A 20,154-nucleotide genomic window follows, 5' to 3' on the forward strand; every position below is an offset into this window, starting at 1 on the left:
GAAACGCCTTTTCACCAAGAAAGGATGGCACCAACACTGCACAGGCTGCAGGAAAAACGGTACCAGATGAAAACAAGAAATTTGATTCTAAGGATATTTTTGCATGACTCATTGGAAGATATAATTTTTATATACATTTTCTAGTTAGGCAGATAAAAAAATGATGTAGGAGGTATGCAACATTTTGAAAGTAGCAGCATATGGATCTTGGGTTATGCAACTTCTAAGGCAAACATTTCATTGAGGCATCTTAATATAATATTTATAAATGCAAGCATTATGATAGAAGATTGCCAGCCAGATAACAGGAATTTGGTAAACATATCCATCATAATTAACTGATGGTAAAAAATGTTGGACTGTGCATATTCAGACTATATCAGGATAGTGCACTTTTTGGAGTCTTTTTTTGCTTTTTACAAAAGAATACAATATGTTAAGGTTGATGAACTGTGTTCCAAGTATGTGTACTTTCCTCTTTCAAAAATGAAACAAAAATAAAATTATAATTTCTGTTATAATGAGGATAACCATGTAAGGGTCCGAATGGAGAGGTGAAGCAAAGGAGAATAGTATTGTGGAACTGAATTCCTCAAGTCTTGGTGAGCACCTTCATGAGGTGGACCCTGTTTGTTATAAAATCTCACCAAGGTGACACAGTTATATAGATTGCATTTTGTATATCACAGACAGCAGTTGGTTAAAAAATAAAAAGACAGCTGGGTGCACTAGACATAGGCTAAAAATGTACCCCATCCTGGTAGGCATACTGGTGCCAGGACTGGAAAGATTGGCAGTGTAGAATCTTCATGACAAGAAAACATTCCTACAATGGGTTAGGCCAGGCTCAGGGGGAAGATGGCCTTCCTGTTGTAGAAGGAAGCAGATGTCCATAAAAAACACAAAAACTGACAGGCCACAAAAGTACCATAAAGTTGTGACAGGCCAAAAAAGTGCCATAAAGATGACAGAGTGGACTATTGAGAATAATAAAGAAATTATACGTTGTTACTATTATTTAAGAAGCCCAGAATTTCCAGATAGCATATATTCAAAAAAGATCAAGACAGAAATTAGAAGATAGAAAAATACTTGTACAAGAAAAACTGTCAAAATCTTCAGGTGCAAGCTTGTGTTCATTAATATGACAGACCCACGAAAAAGATTATATAGTCCAAGAAACTTTCGACTGTTTGGAAAAAGAAGCAACAGAGGAAGTCTGAAAATAAAAAGAATAAAACCTAGAGATTTTTGAAAGGTATATAAAAAACATGGACATGGGAAAGAAAAAGAGATCTGATATGGTGGTGCAATATTTATGCATGGGAGAAAGTAAAGCTAATCAATAAATAAAAATAGCAGCTCCAAAAATATTCAAAGAGAATTACATGCAAAGACATCCAGATAAGAAAACTTTCACAATATAAAAAATAAGATGACAAAGGTGCAGTATAGAACAGAAGATTAGTAAAGTAAAAGTTAAATAAATAGAAGTTGAAGTTATAGAATACCTGTGAAGTAAAGGATTTAGTATAGAAAGCCTAACACAGGTTATGTCACAGCATGATGGATCAATGAGTCCCCAAAGTAAGAGAAACAGGTAGACTGGGAGACATCTGAAAAAGAAATATGGGCACTGGAAAGAAAAAAAGATTTAATACGGTGTATTATTTATGCAAAGAAGAAAGGAAAACTAATCAATACAACAAAAAGCAGCACCAAAGATATTTGAAAAGAAATACAGGCAACAACATCCAAATATGGAACGTTTCACAATACAAAAAATAGGAAAAGAATGAAAGTGGAAAATAAGGTTAGTAATGCAGAAGTTAGAGAAATAGAATTTGAAGTTATGGATTACCTGCAAAGTGAAGCATTTTGTGTAGAACATCCATCTCTGGTAATTCCACAGCATGATGAAACAATGACTTCTCAAATTAAGGAGAAACAGCTGCAATGGGAAACACGGATTACTTACCACATGAAGGTACTCTGGAGCCTTCGGTAGGAAGCCAGCACAAAAGTTTTGTTAGAGCAAGGGAAGGAGCAAGAAGCAGTGGCAACTCTGACACAGTCAGTGTTGTGGTGTGACATATCAGTACGTTCCCATATGAAAGACCAACACATAAGGAAGGATGCCACTAAATAGGAAGATGTTCTGGAACTTTCTGTAGAATACTCACAGGAAACAGGGAACAAGGAACATGCATGTCCTCAATTTAGAGGAAAATGTTCTAAGGGAAGAGTTGCTTGGTTTAGTAGACTTGGACTGACATATTAAGATCGATGAAAGAAATAGATTACAAGAAGTCAATAAGACCCAAAATGTTAGAGGTCTGATAAAACAAATGAACAGAGTAATCAAGACTATTAACAGAAGTTCATGTGACATAACAGAAGGAAATAAGATATATTACTGACCAGTTAAATTAATACCAGATAAAGTCTTACCACAAAAATAATGGGCAATAAGGGAAAGAAAGGGAAGAAATCAAATGGCATCACAGAAGTATCGAATTGAGAAAACTACAAAGCAATTACGACAAGAAGTGCCACTGTTAGAAGAGTATAGAAGAGGGAACAGATCAGCAATTAAAAGGTAGGCATGTTAAAGCAATGCATAGTATCAGAACAGACCATGGTATATCCTACAGTATTGCAAATAATAAACATAAGATATCAGCACAGGTAGAAAAAACTTAGAAGATATAGATATGAAGATAAATATAAAAGAAAAGTACAAAATAAACAATTCATAAATGACCCCCCCCCAAAAAAAAATATGGAGAATTGGGAAATAAAGTAACAGGAATAGAAACACCACCAAAAAAAGAAGAAATAGATACATTTTGGAGAAATATCTATGATGATCCTGTGGAACACAATACAGATGATTAATGGATAGAATAAGTAAAAGAAACCATAAGAAGTTCAAATGTACAGGATATGAAATGTGTTGAAGTAATGTTCAGATAAACTGATGCAGTGCCTAACTTCTGGCTAACAGTATTAACATCTTTACACATAGATTATACTTCCCTTAAGAATTAACCTGAAAGTTATCCTAAAAGCTATAGACCAATAACTTGCCTTCCAATGATGTATAAACTATATACTGGAACTGATGCAGACAGAGTTTATAGTCATGTAAAAGAAAACTCAATCATGGCAATAGAAGAGAGGTGTAACAAAAGAAAGTCATATGGAACAAAGGATCATTTGTTGTTAAAGACATAATGGAGAACTGCAAAAAGGGGAAGAGTCTAAGTGTGGCATGGACTGACTACAAAAATGCATTTGACAGCATCCCACATTCATGGATAAAGGAGTGCTTATAAGTGTATAAGAAGTATAAGAAAAATCCTACATTGATCAAGTACATTACAGTGACCATGAAACAGTGGCAAACTACTTCTCAGCTACATCACAATAAAGGATAAATTATTATTCCAAGTCTAAAAATTCAAAGGGGGATATTCCAAATTGACTGTTTGTCACCTCTGTTCTTTTGTCTTGCCCTTAACCTATTAAGCTGTCTACTTAACAGGTCAGGTCATGGTTACAATTTGGCTGCCAGAAAACAACAAAGTGTAAATACTTCTCAACTTCTTTTTGTGGATGATTTAAAACTGTATAGTTCATCAGATGAGGATATGAAAGCACAACTACAAGTGGCCATAACTTTCTCAGATGATATAAGAATGACACTTGCCTTTGATAAATGTGCAAAACCAACCTTTAAAGCAGGAAAGCTGCAGCACCAGGAAAATATCAATCTGGGACAGGAATGTGATATAAAGGAACTTGGGAAGAGAGGAGTATATAAATATTTTGGAACTAATGAAGAATCAACAATAAAACACAAACAAATGCGAAAAACCTCAGTAAGGAATATCTTAGAAAATTAAAATTAATACTGAAAACAGTTCTGACATCTAAGAACAAAGTCCAAGATATAAACCAATTTACTTTTCCTGTTCTAACTTACAGTTTTGGGGTGACTGACTAGCTCCAAAAAGAACTGGATCAGTTGGTCAGAAAAACAAGAAAAATACTTCATGCTTATCAAATGATATCCAAAAATCATTGCATACCAAGATTTCATATTCTTGTTCTGAAGGTGATACAGGCCTCCTCGAAACTGATTACTTGTACAGGTCTTCAATCATAGGACTGCGTACAGATCTGCTGACCTCACAAATCCAAACTTAGTGAAAGTTTTAAAACATGAAGAGAACAAGTTATTTTTCCTTAGTTTAGCAGAAGCATATTGGTGTCAAGTGGGAATGGAAATCAAACCAGAAGTAGACAAAAATCAGGTAGCAACTGAATATGCCAACAACAAAAGGATGAATATAAGGAGAAGAATCAGATGAGAAGGCAAGAAATATGGAAAAGGCATACATATAGTTGCAAGTACAGAAAACTCCTGGAACAACCTGATGATGATCAGGACCTGACACAGGAATGGTTAACGACAGGTGAATTTAAATCAAAAGATGAACGCTCCATATTGGCTGCCCAGGATAGTGGACTATGTGCACGTTGGATTATAAAGTCCATATAAATCCATTCTGAGAAGACTCCAAGGCTACATAAACTACAAGCACTGCTGGTGATTCCCTGCTGGTGGAGGAAAGTGAACATATATATTTTTTGTTTGTAAATTGGTTAAACTGATAGAGCTGCTTTCTGGTCTACCTGTTTTATTTTGTTTTCTGTTTTAAGAAATCTGCTTTGTCTGGTGTTTTTGTTCTATGTGAGACATAGACACTTAAATTCTCTGGGCTGCACATTTCATGTCTTTTTTTTTTTTGCCATTGGTTAAATTGTTTCTTGCGTGATACTTAAATGCATAGCGAATTTCTGGGTCTTTGCCTTATCTGAGAAGAATCCAAGCTTGCATAAACTGCAAGTACTGCTGGTGATTCCCTGCTAGTTATATTTCCCACTTGTCCTCCCTTTCCTTAATCTGCTTTTTAAACCTGGTGATTTTAAAATGCCCACCCTTACTGCAATTTGAGATTTACAAGCTCCCCTCTTTCTACACTGCTGTTGATATCTTGAATTATTATTTTTTTTTGCCTTTCCTTGTTCTTATTTTGAAAGAAAATGCATTTTGCCTCTCATTGTGTGTTCTACTTGCTCTGAATTCATTATCCAGCTACCTGTTAGATACAATAGTGCATTTTTGCACTCTGGCAAGCACTTTTCTGTATTTTTATATCAAGAGATCAGTGGATTTTCCATCTAATGCACTGGGTGGTTGCCATGTCTGTTTAGGTTAAGGAAACATTTAAGTTTTCTGCATGTAGTTTTATTGATTGGAGGGCTTTTTAAGCAGCTTATCTTGTTTTTAATGTACTGCGGTGGTGGTGCTGAGGTAGCGTTGTCACCGTCACAGTTAGACGTTGCCCGTTCGATTCTCAGCTAGAGTGTCTTCTGTATGGCGACATGCGTGAGTGGGCGTTCCTTCGTTGAAGGTTGTGCGTTAGGCCCAGCAAGCCAGCACGTAAAACTCTACTGCCAATCATTAGCGGACCGGAGTTCCGCTGTGGCGACCCCTAACCGGAAAAAGCTGAAAGACACTAGGGACGGCTTGCACCTGTCACCCCTGGGCTTTTGGATATTGGCAAAGGCTCTTGCTACCCCCATAGTGCCTTTTTTAGGAAAGGCTCAAAAGACAAACCCACCTCCATAGGTATCACAAGGGATAAGAAACTAAGAGTAATGCTACTCAACGCCAGAAGTCTAAACCTCAAGATGCACGCACTCGAAACTCTCCTTAGCATGGAGAACATCGATATCTGTGCAGTAAAAGAAACCTGATTCAGGGCTCCCGAGAGCACCCCAGCACTACCAGGTTATACCTCATACCATGCTTTCCGGCCCCAAAACTTGGACCGAACCACAAAAGGAGGGGGAGTATCGATATTCATCAAAGATACCCACACCTCCAGGTTGGTGGCAAAGCACGAAGCATCAGAGACTATCCATGTGCAACTAACAGTGGGTAAAACTGCCTTCCAGTTTATAGCCTGCTACAGACCACCCTTCCAAACCCAGGAACCCCACTTGGCCTTCCTGAGAACACTGGAAAATATGAAGGTCTCTCCAAACACCATTATATTGGGCAACTTCAACTACCCAAACATAAACTGGGAGCATTACTCTAGCTCCAACCCCCTAGCCCAAAGGTTCCTAGAATGTATAAACTCAAATGCTATGGAACAACTTGTTACCACTCCCACAAGAGGGGAAAACATACTAGACCTGATCATCACCAACATGGGGACTCTATGCTCCAGACCAGAAGTGTATCCCTCACTGGTAAGATCAGACCATAAACTAATCTCACTGGATATTCACATCCCGACCTCACCCCCTGCCCAGAAAACCACAGTGAAAAACTTGTCTAAAGCAAATTTCACGCTCCTCAAAACCGAGATGGAATCCTTCAAAGCCCCCGGGCCTGTGGAAAATACGGCCCAGACCACAGAATCCTTTATAAACGCATTCTATGAACATCTTCAGGAATGCATGGATCATGCGATCCCAAATAAAACCAAGACCCAATCCTCCAAAGGCAGACGTCCTGTATGGTGGACCCGAGCAATAAACAAACTATACAATAGAAGGAGGAAGCTACTAAATGATAGAGCAAAATCCCAAAAAGGAAAGGCATCACTGATCAGTATTAGCAAAAAACTACAGGCACTCATAAAATTGTCTAAGGCCAGCTTTGAGAGAAAAATTGCACAGTACACTAAGGATAATCACAAGGCTTTCTTTAGTTATGTTAGGAACCTGGATGGTAATTCCCAGATATGCTCAGAATTAGTCCAAAATGACAAAAAATACACCGAACCCACAGACATTGCCAACATCCTAGCTGACAGGTTCAGAACAAACTCCCCCCCCCCCTCCCCACCAAAAGGGCAAATATCTATCCCAGCAGAGTGCTGCCCCCCTGACATCTCAGATGCTCAGGTAAGAGGCGCCCTCTCCAAAGCAAAAAACACAGCATCAATGGGACCAGACGGTGTCCCGGGCTGCCCCTACATGAACTCCAAGAAGAGCTAAACCTAAACATAAAACTACTGTTCAATCTCAGCCTTACTACAGGATATGTGCCCAAAGAGTGGCGTACAGCAACAGTGGTCCCTCTACATAAAGGTGGTGCCTCAACGGATCCTGGAAACTATCGCCCCATAAGCCTGACTAGCTTGGTCTGCAAAGCTATGGAAAGGATCATCATGGACCTTATAAATAAAGATATTGGGGACCTACAGACACTGGATCCTACCCAGTTCGGCTTTGTTAAGGGCAGATCCTGCCTCTTAAACCTGGTTGATTTCTTTGAAACAGTCACCAAGGCCATTGACGAGGGAAGGTGGTCCACACAGCCTACCTGGACCTCGCAAAAGCCTTCGATACAATACCCCACTCGGGCATTAGAGATAAGCTCACCAGCTTAAATATAAACCCCTATGTCACTAGATGGATTGCAAACTGGCTCAAGGACAGAACCCACATGGTTAGAATTGCTGGAGCCATGTCAGACTCCAAACCAGTTACAAGTGGTGTCCCACAAGGCTCAGTCCTGGGACCTCTTGTTCGGTATATATTTCTCGGAGGTACAGGCCAACACGGAAGGACTGTGGCTGACCAAGTTCGCTGATGACTGCAAACTGGGCGCCATAATCGACTCTCCAGCCGACACATGCATCCTCCAAAAGGGCCTCATAGAAACAGACAACTGGTGCCAGAGCCATGGCCTCAAGCTAAATGCCAAAAAGTGTATAGTCATCCCCTTTGGCAAAAACAAAGTGCCCACAAATTACCACATAGGTGGTAATCCATTAAGTACAGAAGAAGTAATTAGGGACCTGGGGACCCAAGTTGATAGCAATCTCTCATTTGACAACCACGTGGCCAGAGTGGTTAGAAAAATATTTCATATAGCCCACCTAATCATGAAGGGATTCACATCTAGATCAGGGGAGGTCATCGTGCCTCTTTACTCATCCCTCATCAGGACCATAATTGAGTACAATGCCCCTTTTGGGATGTACCTTACCAGACACCTGCAGCAACTGGAAAGACCCCAAAGTACCTCACCAAGAGGATCAAAGGGCTCAAACAGATGCCATATGCTGCCCGGTCAAAGAAACTCCAGCTCTACTCAGTGGCATACCGCCTGTTCAGAGGCGATCTGTGCCTGATGTATAAAGCCATGTCCAACCCGGAATTAATGGACATGCTGCACCTCAGAAAATCCAAATCCCATCAAGCTACGCGCTCGAGAGACTTGAACCTCAGCACTGAAATAAATAGGACATGCTGGAGGGACAGATTCATAACCCAGAGGCTCCCTTCACTCTGGAATAAAATCCCAGTCCAGGTTAGGCAGAGTCCCTCATTGACTCTCTTCAAGAGGAATCTTGATGAGTGGATGGGAGATCGTAGGTGTACCCCGGGTATCACTTCTGTGTCACTGTTAGACAGAGGCACAGTATACTAACCTCAAAAAAGGGCATAGCAAAATAAATTTAAAATGGGTGGCGAAAGCCAAACACATTCTGGCTAGGCTTATAAATGCCCTAGGGCAGATAGCGTAGTATGAACCTATGAACCTATGAACACAAACAATCTTGTTTTTAATGCCTTTATAAATTCTATACAGTTGAGTGGTTCTAGGCTCATTTCTACAAAGTGAAGCATTTTTATCGAATAATCACATTTTTATAAGCTGTTTAAAGTACACTGCTGTATCGTACCTTTACATTTGGTTGTGGTAGCATTTCGTATCTTTTAGCTTGTTTGTGGTAGCATTTCACTACAGACACTCCTTTACAGTGTTTTTATATAGGGAGGACTGGGATTATTCATCTAGTGGCAATAAGTGTTTTCCTGGTTATCTGAGCTGGGAAGCACACAAAATGGCTCTAAGTGTAGTTGTTGTATTAGCCAAAGGGCTCAATCAGTTTTCTGTATTTCTGAGTGCTGGTATACATTCAGTACATTTGCACAGAGCTGTTTGCTCTTCCAGTGCCCTGTATAGACACAGACATGTCAGAACATTGCTTATTTTCATTCTAATGTGTAAATTACTGTGATAGTTACCTTATTATAACACCCAGGACTATTGTTGATCAGAGACCATCTGATTTGACATTGGGCAGTATTGCTGGTTAGGTTAGCTGCAGATTACACCATGTAAGCACACTTTCCTCATCTGGTTACACACATCCTCCACTCTTACTCCTTTCAGGTACACATAAGGACCTGTAACCATGGATGGACAATTTACTGCTATCTCTACATCCAGCTTGGTGGCCATGAGTATCCTGAGGCAATGTAACAATTGCCTTATGTACACTGACAACCACTTAATTCTCAAACAGACAAATACAGTATATGAGAGATGTAGTTACCATTGACATTGGAGGCTAGACTCTCACATGCAGACACAAAGGCAACAAGCAGGTTGGCAGCAACTCACACACATCACTCCCTGCAGCCACAAAGGACCACACAGATATACCCATATATGCAGAGGTGCTCACATGTAACTTACCCAGACCTCAAAGGCCTGTCAGGCACAGTCCTCAGAAACTCTGCATGCATGCAAACGAGACAATTCCCATCACAACACATAAAGCCACGCTGCGTTGTGCCTCAACTACCGAGCTCATGATATGAAACACTCCACTACCAAATATTCCGGTCATAGGTAACTCCATTGTGAGACACACTGATGTCCTTCTTACCAGGATGGATAAGGAAAAGATTACAGTTAGTTGCATGTCAAGGTCCAGGATTTACCAGATCATACAGGTACTCATGTCATTTACTGCTAAATACCAGTATGACTCAGTCATATTCCATGAGGGTGTAAACGAGCTGAGATGTACCTCCTTGGATTATATGAAGAAAGACATTAGTGAGCTCTCAGAATATATAACACAGGCTGGTATGAGCTTAACATTGAGCAGCATTCTACAATCTCAAGGATGATGCCACAATACCAGCAGAAAATGATCAGCTTTCACAATTGGCTTAACTACTGGTGTCATTCCAAAGGAGTCCAATACTTGTCAGAATGGGGGATATGGTTGATAGGCCACACTGCTTTGCCAGGAATGGGATATTGGCCAAAACATTATCCACCCCTAAAATGCCATTTTTAGACATTGCCAGATAGGTAAACTTCCAACATAACAAACTCTACTCAGGACAAGCGAAAGGTGCTACTGCTCAGTGCTAGGAGCCTCAACAAAAAACTATACTTCCTGGAAACTCTCCTTACCATAGAGAATGCTGACATCCGTGCATTTACTGAAACATGGAGCAAAGCCATGGAAAGTACTCCAGCAGTGAATTCCAACCACCCACTGAACATGAAAAAGCTAAAGGTAGAGGTTGTATCTATCTACATAATGGATAAGCACGTCTCAAGGCCAGTCAAGCAATATGACATGCTTGACCTGCTCCATGTCCATCTAACCATGGGAAAAATCCATTACCATATTCATGCTAGCTATGATGGACCAGGAAACCCAATACCATACTTATGGGTGATTTTAATCCCCCCCATTAATTGTGAGGCATACACGACCACTAACATGCAGTCCCAAAGATCTCTTGGCTTTATAAATTCAAATTCCCTAGAGTGGCTAGTCTGCACTCAGGGGAACAAATATCCTAGATCTGGTACTCACAAATATAGAGGAGTGCTGAACACCCCTAGTGCTATGTCCTCAGTAGTAAGACAAGGTCACAAAGTGGTCTCCCTTGAAATAAAGGTAAAACTAGTCCCTATACCTAATCCCAAAAACTTTATAAACTTCTCTAACTTAAATGCATCCTATTAAGGGGTGGCATAGCTAGTTTATAAGCTCCTCCAAATCCAGAAAATACAGAAACCCATGCAGAGGCATATACAAAAGCTATGTATGACCATATAAACAACTGCATTAAGACAGGAGTACCAGACCATAATAAAGTTGGGTCAAACTGCAAAAAACAAACCACCCTGGTGTACTCCTACTATTAATAGGTTGTACAACAAAAGAAAGAAAATCATGTTGAGAAGTAAGAGGGACTGTGCACAGCAGAGCAAAAAATCCATCATCAGTCTAAACAAATGAATCAGGGTACTAGTCAAGTCTCTGAAAGCAGACTTTGAGGTAAAAATAGCCTCCAAAGCTAAGGATAACCATAAGGCATTTTTCAGTTATGTCCACAGTCTTAAGGGGAACACCCAACAATGTGCAGAATTAGTTGTAGACGGCATCACCTATACTTAGCCAAAGGATATAGCAAATCTGCTGGCTGACAAATTCATCTCAGGTTTCTCCTCCCCATCACTCCCAGTCGTCCCCCAGAAAATACCCTCTACCACTGCACTGCCAATTATCACTAAAGAACAGGTTACCACTGTGCTCTCTAAAGCTAAAAGCATGGCTCCAGTGGGGCCTGACAATGTACCGGGTTGCCCTTAAACAGCTCAAATCAGGACTTATCAGGTCCATTAGGAATTTTATTTAACCACAGCCTCCCGACTGGCTTTGTCCCGCTATATTAAAGGACAGCAACAGTCATCCCTTTGCACAAAGGAGGACCATCTACTGACTCAGGAAATTGCAGCCCCATAAGTCTGACTAGCCTTATATGTAAGGCCATGAAAAGAATAATCATGAACCTGATAAATAATGACACAGGAGGCCTCCAAGCTCTGGACCCGACCCATTTCAGCTTTGTCAAGGGTAGGTCATGCCTAGCGAATCTGGTGGATTTCTTTGAAAAAATAATTAAGGCCATGGATTAGGGTAAAACAGTGCATACCACCTACCTCAACCTGGCCAAGGCATTTGAAACAATTCCCCATTCGGGCATTATAAAGACAAAACTGGTCATAAATCCCTATGTCAACAGATGTGTAGCCAATTGGCTCACAGACAGAACACATGTGGTTAAAGTGGGTGAATCCAGATCCAGCAAGAGGCCAGTTACTAGTGCTGTGTCACAGGACTGAGTACTGGGAGCACTCCTGTTTGAAATATACTTCTCTGAAGTCAAGGTAAATATTTAAGGCCTCTGGATGACAACGTGTGCAGATGACTGCAAGCTAAAGGCAATCATTGAATCCCTCAATGATGTAGATATACTTTAGGAGGATCTAGATCAAACAAATGATTGGTGCCAGAGTCATGGCCTAAAACTAAATGCAAAAAAATGCATTATCATACCCTTTGGGAAGTCAAATACCTCTGAAAATTACAACATCAATAGCATGCTAATTATAGTGGACACAGAGGTGAGAGATCTAGCTATGCAAATATATAGTAGCCTGAACTTGGACTGACGTGTCCACAATGGTAAGGAAATCCTTTTATGTGACACAACTTATAAGTAAAGGTATGACATACAGATGCAAGGAAATTATAGTCTTGCTTTACTCAGCCCTTATTAAACCAATAGTCAAGTACAATGTGCCATATGGCATGTACTTGACTAGGCACTAACACCAGCTTGAGTGACATCAGAGGTTCCTCACAAAGAAAATACAGGGTGTAAATAACAAGAACTATGTGGAAAGACTAAAAGCCCTATGCCTTTACTTTGTCTCCTACTGACTATTAAGAGGTGACCTATGCTTGACCTACAAGGCACTCACAAATCCAGCCCTGATGGAGCTGCAACACATCTGCAAGTCAAAAATCATGATAGTCACCCAATCTAAGGATCTAAACTTAGTCAGTGACTCAAACAAAACATTCTGGAGAGACAGATATGTGTCTCATCAGAAATTGCCCTTTCTTTGGAACAGGCTTCCTACTCACATTAAGCAGAGACCTTCCCTGGCTCTCTTCAAATGCAGTTTGGATCAATGGATGGGGAATCACAAATTCACACTTGGGGTAGTGCCTGTGCCCCTTATAGACAGGCGCAATCTGTGAGATACTCAATGCGCAGGCACAAATACACTCCATCCTCTTGCTCCTTGAGGCTCTATATTGGGTAAAATTGGGTTATACTAACCAGGCTTGTAAGGGCCCCAAAGCCATTAGTCTATTAATCTCCCATGAAACTGTGAGAAACAGACAAATGCAGGTTCTGTAAAACAGAACTGGAAACAGTCATACATCTTGTTGCTGGGTGTGACACACCCATGGCAGAGAGCCTGTATACTGAAGGGCATAATAATGTGGCAAGACTGTTGCACTGGCAATTGTGCAAACATTCCAATATTGAAGTAGCTGAGAAGCACTGGAAACACAAGCCACAAAGCATTATAGAGAATGATAAAGTTTATATCACACAGAATCACCCATTACCAGCAGTTCAAAAAATAGATGTGAGAAAAGGAGATATAGCAGTCCATGTAAAGCAGACAAAAGTAGCTTTGATCATTGAAATTGCTACACCCTGTGATTACAGTGTCTTTTGCACAGAGAGAAACAAAATAATAAAATACCAGGATTTGCAGGGAAAAATGAGGGAAACTCTGAGCACAGATATCCAGTCAGTACTAATAGTAGTAGCAGCAATGGGTCTCATAAAAAAATAATTTACAGTCATATTTAGATATATTACTAATACATGTAACTCCATATGAATCACAGTAGGAGTCAATTCTGGGCACAGTGAGGGTGCTGAGAAGAGCACTTTTGGCTAAAATCAAAGATTGAAATAATACTAATTTCATTAACTTTAATCATACTTCAACAGAGGAATGTGGTCCATTTCCATCATGGTATTAGAAACCAAAAAGACTTGGAGAAATTAAACAGAGAAAACATAATACAGTGATTCAGTAAGAGCTATATAGTTGTAACATGTGAAGAAAAAATATTTGACACATAAGAAGCCTTGGATGTCATATGGAAATCAAAAGTTACACTATGTGTGATGATAGGAGGTACTGCCAGCACAGCTAGCTGGAATTTTTCAAATAATTATATGTCATTTGTAAATATCAAACTGATTTATACAAGATCCTTTGGTTACAAATGTATTAGAACTATATGTCATGTGTATATCAAACCGATTTGTACAGAAGTTTTTGATGAAAAGGTGTTTTTAAGGTGCTTGCGTTTGAAATGTATCCACAGTGTGCCCTACTGGAAAGAACAGAAACGTACATGTAAAATTGTAACTGTTTAAATATATATATATGTTTTAACAGAGGAAACTGAAGGTTAACCACAGTCCAGCAAACTTTAAAATAAAGATGTTGTCTCACAGGTTTCATTGCAGCCAGAGACACAAAGTCTCTACTAGAAAGTTTTCTGTATTGTCTTTGGGGTGAACTAATTACTATTCTGGAAGCATGGAGGTATGAAATTGTTTTATGACCTCTAGCACCTGCCACAGATCTGAGCAAAAGCCCTTGCATATGTATTTTTACAGGTAGGTGCTAAATCCTGCCAGCTTCCAGCAATGGGGGGTTTGCATAGGAAGTAGAAGTCAGATAACCAGAAGTGATGTCATTCTGTAAGCTATCCCAGAAGTAATATTTTACATATTATTTTGAGAAGTCCTTTAGTTAGACTGAGCATTCTGTATTCTGTCTTGGGCCTGGCAACAAGAAGGACAATTCACCACATCATCTGCCTTGATCTATTAAGTAAGTAGGGAATAGTAATTGTCTTAGATTCTGTCAGGAATATAGTGAAGCTTAGTTTAGATATTGTTTTACTTTATTTGTCTAAGCCTGTCCTTCAATGTTATTTTAAATATTTCCTGTGATTTTAAACTCTGATATCACTGAATATATGCTTTTTATTTTCTTGGTCTTTTATATTTATTATTAAATATATTTAAACTTTTCATTGTGGCTGATCTTTGTAGAGATATTTAAGTTTTGAGAGTATTAGCATATCTATTTGGTGACACTGTATGGGCTACCCACCATAAAAAACTTCTCCAAAGCCAACTTCATGCTACTCAAGTCAGAAGTGACAAACTTCATGACACCCATGCAGACGGGAACTGAAAGTTCAACTGCTGAATCCTACACTAAGGCACTGTACGAGCACATCCACTCATGCATGAATCGTGCCACCCCAAATAGAACCAAGATGCTCTCCTCCAAAAAAAGGAAGCCAATCTGGTGGTCCCCTGCCATAAACAAACTTTACAACAAAAGGAAGAAACTTTTGCAGAAAAGAGGAAAATCCCAGAATGCAAAAAACTCCCTTACTAGCCTCAGTAAGAAACTGAGATGCCTCATAAAATCCTCCAAAGCTAGTTATGAAAATAAAATTGCCAAAGATTCCAAAGACAACCACAAAGCATTCTATAACTATGTCAAGAATCTAAGTGGCAATGCTCAGATCTGCTCTGAGCTAAAACAGAATGGCAATAAATATACTGATCCAAAGGATATTGCCAATATCCTGGCAGATCGATTCAGTGCCAACTTCACCCCTCTCACCCCCTAAATGGCCCATCTCAATACCGGAAGATTGCCAAATTCCAGTAATAACGGCCACACAGGTACAAAATGCACTCTCTAAAGCCAAGAATACAGCATCCATGGGACCAGATGACATCCTGGGCTGTGTACTACATGAACTACAATATGAACTGGCACCTCACCTAAGTGTCATGTTTAATCATAGCCTCACCTCAGGTTTCGTGCCCACTGAGTGGCGCAGAGCTACAGTTATCCCAATCCACAAGGGATCCACCTTGGATCCCGGAAACTACCGTCCCATCAGTCTGACAAGCCTTATCTGCAAGGCCATGGAGCGTATTATCATGGAACTTATAAACAAAGACATTGGCAACCTTCAAACACTGGACCCCACCCAGTTTGGGTTTGTGAAGGGCCGATCTTGTCTCCTGAACCTGATTGACTTCTTTGAATCAGTCTCCAGAGCCATGGACAAGGGTAAGGTGGTCCACACAGCCTATATAGACCTTGCCAAGGCCTTTGACACCATCCCCCACTCTGGAATCATAGATAAACTTACTAAGTTGGGTATTAATCCCTATGTCACCCAATGGGTTGCTAAATGGCTTACTGATAGAACCCACACTGTAAAAGTAGCCGACTCCAAATCCAGCTCCCGACAAGTGACAAGTGGAGTACCTCAGGGTTCAGTCCTGGGGCCGCTCTTGTTTGGCATCTACTTCTCTGAAGTACAGGTCAACACTAAGGGACTCTGGCTAACAAAGTTTGCAGATGACTGCAAACTGGGAGCGATTATTGAATGATGTGGATACTCTACAAAAGGGCCTTACAGAAACAGATGCTTGGTGCCAGAGCCATGGGCTCAAGCTCAATGCCAAGAAATGTATTGTTATCCCCTTTGGGAAAAAAAACATGTATCCATGAATTACCATATAGTTGGCAGTACACTAAACACAGAAAGTGTGATAAGAGACTTAGGGACACAGGTGGACAGTGGTCTCACCTTCGATAACCACATCGCCACAACAGTCAGGAAATCCTTCTATGTGGCACACCTCATCACGAAGGGCTTTTCATCCAGAGAAAAGGAGGTCATTGTCCCACTGTACTCATCCCTCATTAGACCCATTATAGAATACAACGCCCCATTTGGTATGTACCTCTCAAGACATCTGCAACAACTGGAAAGGCCTCAGAAATACCTCACTAAAAGAATCACAGGCCTAAAGCAGATGCCCCACGCTGACCGCCTTAAAAACTCCAGCTATACTCTGTCGCATATCGCCTACTCAGAGGCGATCTCTGCTTAACATACAAGGCCATGTCAAACCCAGAGCTGTTGGACATGCTACACTTAAAGAAATCCCAATCCCTCAGAGCTACACGCCCAGGGATCTAAACCTTGTCATCACAATAAACAAAACATGCTGGAGGGATAGGTTCCTGACCCAGAGACTCCCCAGACTCTGGAATAGATTGCCCATACATGTCAAGCAGAGTGCCTCTTTGGACCTCTTCAAGAGGAACCTTGACGATTGGATGGGAGAAAGGAAATTCACCCCAGGGATCACGTCAGTCGCCCTGCTAGACAGGGGTCCAGGAAAGTAAATAATGTGGGAAGAAATAGCCAGGGAATTGCTATGGCTAGGCTTGTATAGGCCCTAGGGCTGATAGCCTAGTACCAACCTATGAACCTATGAACCTATGAACACCTAATAGCCTTGCTCTTGGTCAAACTACCATTTGTATTAAGATTAATTTCACTCAGTATATTGAGTACCTGTCCATGAGATACAAAATTTGAGAAACCAAATGTGTGACAAGAAAAGAAAATCACTTTAGCAACAGATGAAGAATAATTACTAAATGGATATTTATCATGGTGAAATGACTAAGTGAGATGTAGAAGATAAAAGTACAGAATGAAAATGAGAAAAGGGCATATGAGCTATGAAGGTTGAGAGGTAGCAATAGCAGCAAAGTGAAGTGACAGACCAGCATAATCAGAGTGATAACTAAAACTGAAGGGTCACAAGGAATAAGATAATTGTATGAAACCAACTAGTCCAATTATGTCTGACATTACAAGCATTAAAAGCTCTGGGTATAGAGTTTTAGGAAGGTGAAGATTTATGAAAATGTATTCATATTAAGGAAAATAAAAACAGGGGTATAAAAATGGAAGCAGATGCGACCACATGAATTTAAAAGTGTTATACAAGAAATGTTTGCTTGGATTAACATTGGAAAGACAATCTGACAGTCTGTATATTTAAGATAGTAAAATTCCAAAGAAAGGCAGATGGTGGGTATAGTGATATGAGTGTTTGCCTTCATAATGTAAATGGAACAATTTGGACATCTAAGACTAATTATGACATGGATGACCAGATTAAAATAGTGAATTAGGCATGAGTAGTCAGTGGTCATTTTCCTTTCCTGTGGATGATGTGAGTTGTTTCCTGCAAAAGTGCACTCTTATGGAAACCAGAGGGGGAACCCTGGGAATTAAAATGTCTGCCGGAGTGATAATGTACCAAGATGACAAATTTGGTAACATGGAGATGTCACAGTGGGCTGGTACTATGTGTGTGTGTGTGTGTGTGTGTGTGTGTGTGTGTGTGTGTGTGTGTGTGTGTGTGTGTGTGTGTGTGTGTGTGTGTGTGTGTGTATGTGCTGCATGTCACTAGTTAATAACAGTCAGGTGAATTGTTGCATTACAGAGACTGCTTGAGATGTTTGTATATGCAATGACCTACTATCATCCATCTCTTCCCATCACTGCCATGCAGATGGGGAGTGCTGCATGTGCAGGGCATATAAGCTCTCCACCCAATAAATAAAAATACTGGGTAGAAGACATAACCTTAATTTGGTAAGAAATAAGAGTGTAGAAATGGCATAATATGATATGTGATGGGAGACTGTAACTGGTCAAAATTATTCCCTGAAAATCTCTTGGACTATAATTGCAAGTTAAATGTCAGTAGATCAGTTTTAAACTACATTCTTCATAATGATAGTTATGAGACTAGTTTAATTTATTTCCTAGCCATGTACTGCCTAGTGTAAAGTTGAATATAATGGATTGGTGTGATAAGAGAAAAGCAATCTGTCGTGAAAGTAATTAAAAGTAACTGGGGTATATAAGTAAATTAGTTCAAGTAGAAAACATGCAAGATTTGTGGCACAGGACAACAATAATAGATGAGGAGGTGATAGAAATGAAAATGTTGTAACAAATGATACTGAAATAAGGTTAAGGGAGAAAATGACAGATGTTAGAGAAAACAAAAAAAACAGGCTCTGATATGAAATAGTGGAACAAATATGGGTGAAAAGAGACTGCATCAGGTAAAATTAATAAATGAGTGATTAAATATACATAATGAACATAAGCTGGTTGGACATGGATTATCTGTACTGTCTAGGCTCCGCCTCACTGTGGTACACAATGATGATGCTAAATTGAAAGACTGGCCACTCACAGAATACAAACATAAACTGTTAAAAGATCTAATCCAAAGAGCCTATCAAGTCGAAAGAAAAGATGGGGTATTGTCAATAGGAGAGGGTGATAATGAAACAGGGGTAATAAAAATATATTAGGAACTATAGGCAGATTCTTACTGAAGATGTTTGAGATGCCTGATAATAGCAAGGGGAGTTTGGAGCTTAGTCTCCAATAACCGCAGAAGAAATTAAGGATGTTGCAAAACTGAAGGTAAGCAACAGTACAAAAGAAATCAGTGGATCTCATAAATGCAGCTTACACAGGTTTATGAAAATAAATTTGTCCTCATTACTTTAGGTTTGGATTCCGTGGTCAAGAAGTAAGCATCAGATCAAGTACCTTTTGTTGTAACCTTTTCTAGTCAAGCAAGACAGATTAAGGATTCAAACTCCAGTAGTTGGAAAGTGTTGGCATACAGTAAAAAGGATGGTCAAATAGTGTGGGAAAAACCTTAACCTAGGACTCTAGAATCTTATATTGAAAGGAATGAATTTCTCTATTTCAGTGAATATGCAGAAAGGCAAAGGTCATTAAGACATCTGAAATGGCTTAATGGTAAATTGCTTTGGCTATAGTGTGCAGGGATTGAGACGTGCAAGGGCTGATTATTTTATGAACCTATAAGAATCACAGCCCTAAAGCAGATGCCCTATGCTGACCGTCTATAAAAAAACAGCTATACTAAAGAAATCCCAGTCCCTCAGAGTTAGACGCTCCAGGGATCTAAACCTTGTCATCACAATGAACAAAACATGCTGGAGGGATAGGTTCCGGACCCAGAGACTCCCCAGACTCTGGAATACACTGCCCATACATGTCAAGCAGAGCACCTCTTTGGTCCTCTTCAAAAGGAACCTTGACGATAGGATGGCAGATAGGAAATTCACCCCGGGGATCACATCAGTCACCCTGCTAGACAGGGGTCCAGGGAAGTAAATATTGTGGGAAGAAATAGCCAGGGAATTGTTATGGCTAGGCTTGTATAGGCCCTAGGGCCGATAGCCTAGTATCAACCGATGAACCTATGAACCTATAACCCTGTTTCAATTGTAAACAATGCAGATTTATATTTTCCAGTCATTATGTAAACAATGTATTTTAAGATATGGTTGTTGGTGTACTTTTTATTACATAGTGTATCATTCTCAATGGACTATGTATGAGCGTTTTTATGTGCAGAAGACTATTAGGTCTCTTAGAGAAAGAGTAATAG

This window comes from Protopterus annectens, chromosome 2.part0 (assembly GCF_019279795.1).
Source record: "Protopterus annectens isolate FY-2018-M chromosome 2.part0, PAN1.0, whole genome shotgun sequence".
NCBI lineage: Eukaryota > Metazoa > Chordata > Ceratodontiformes > Protopteridae > Protopterus > Protopterus annectens.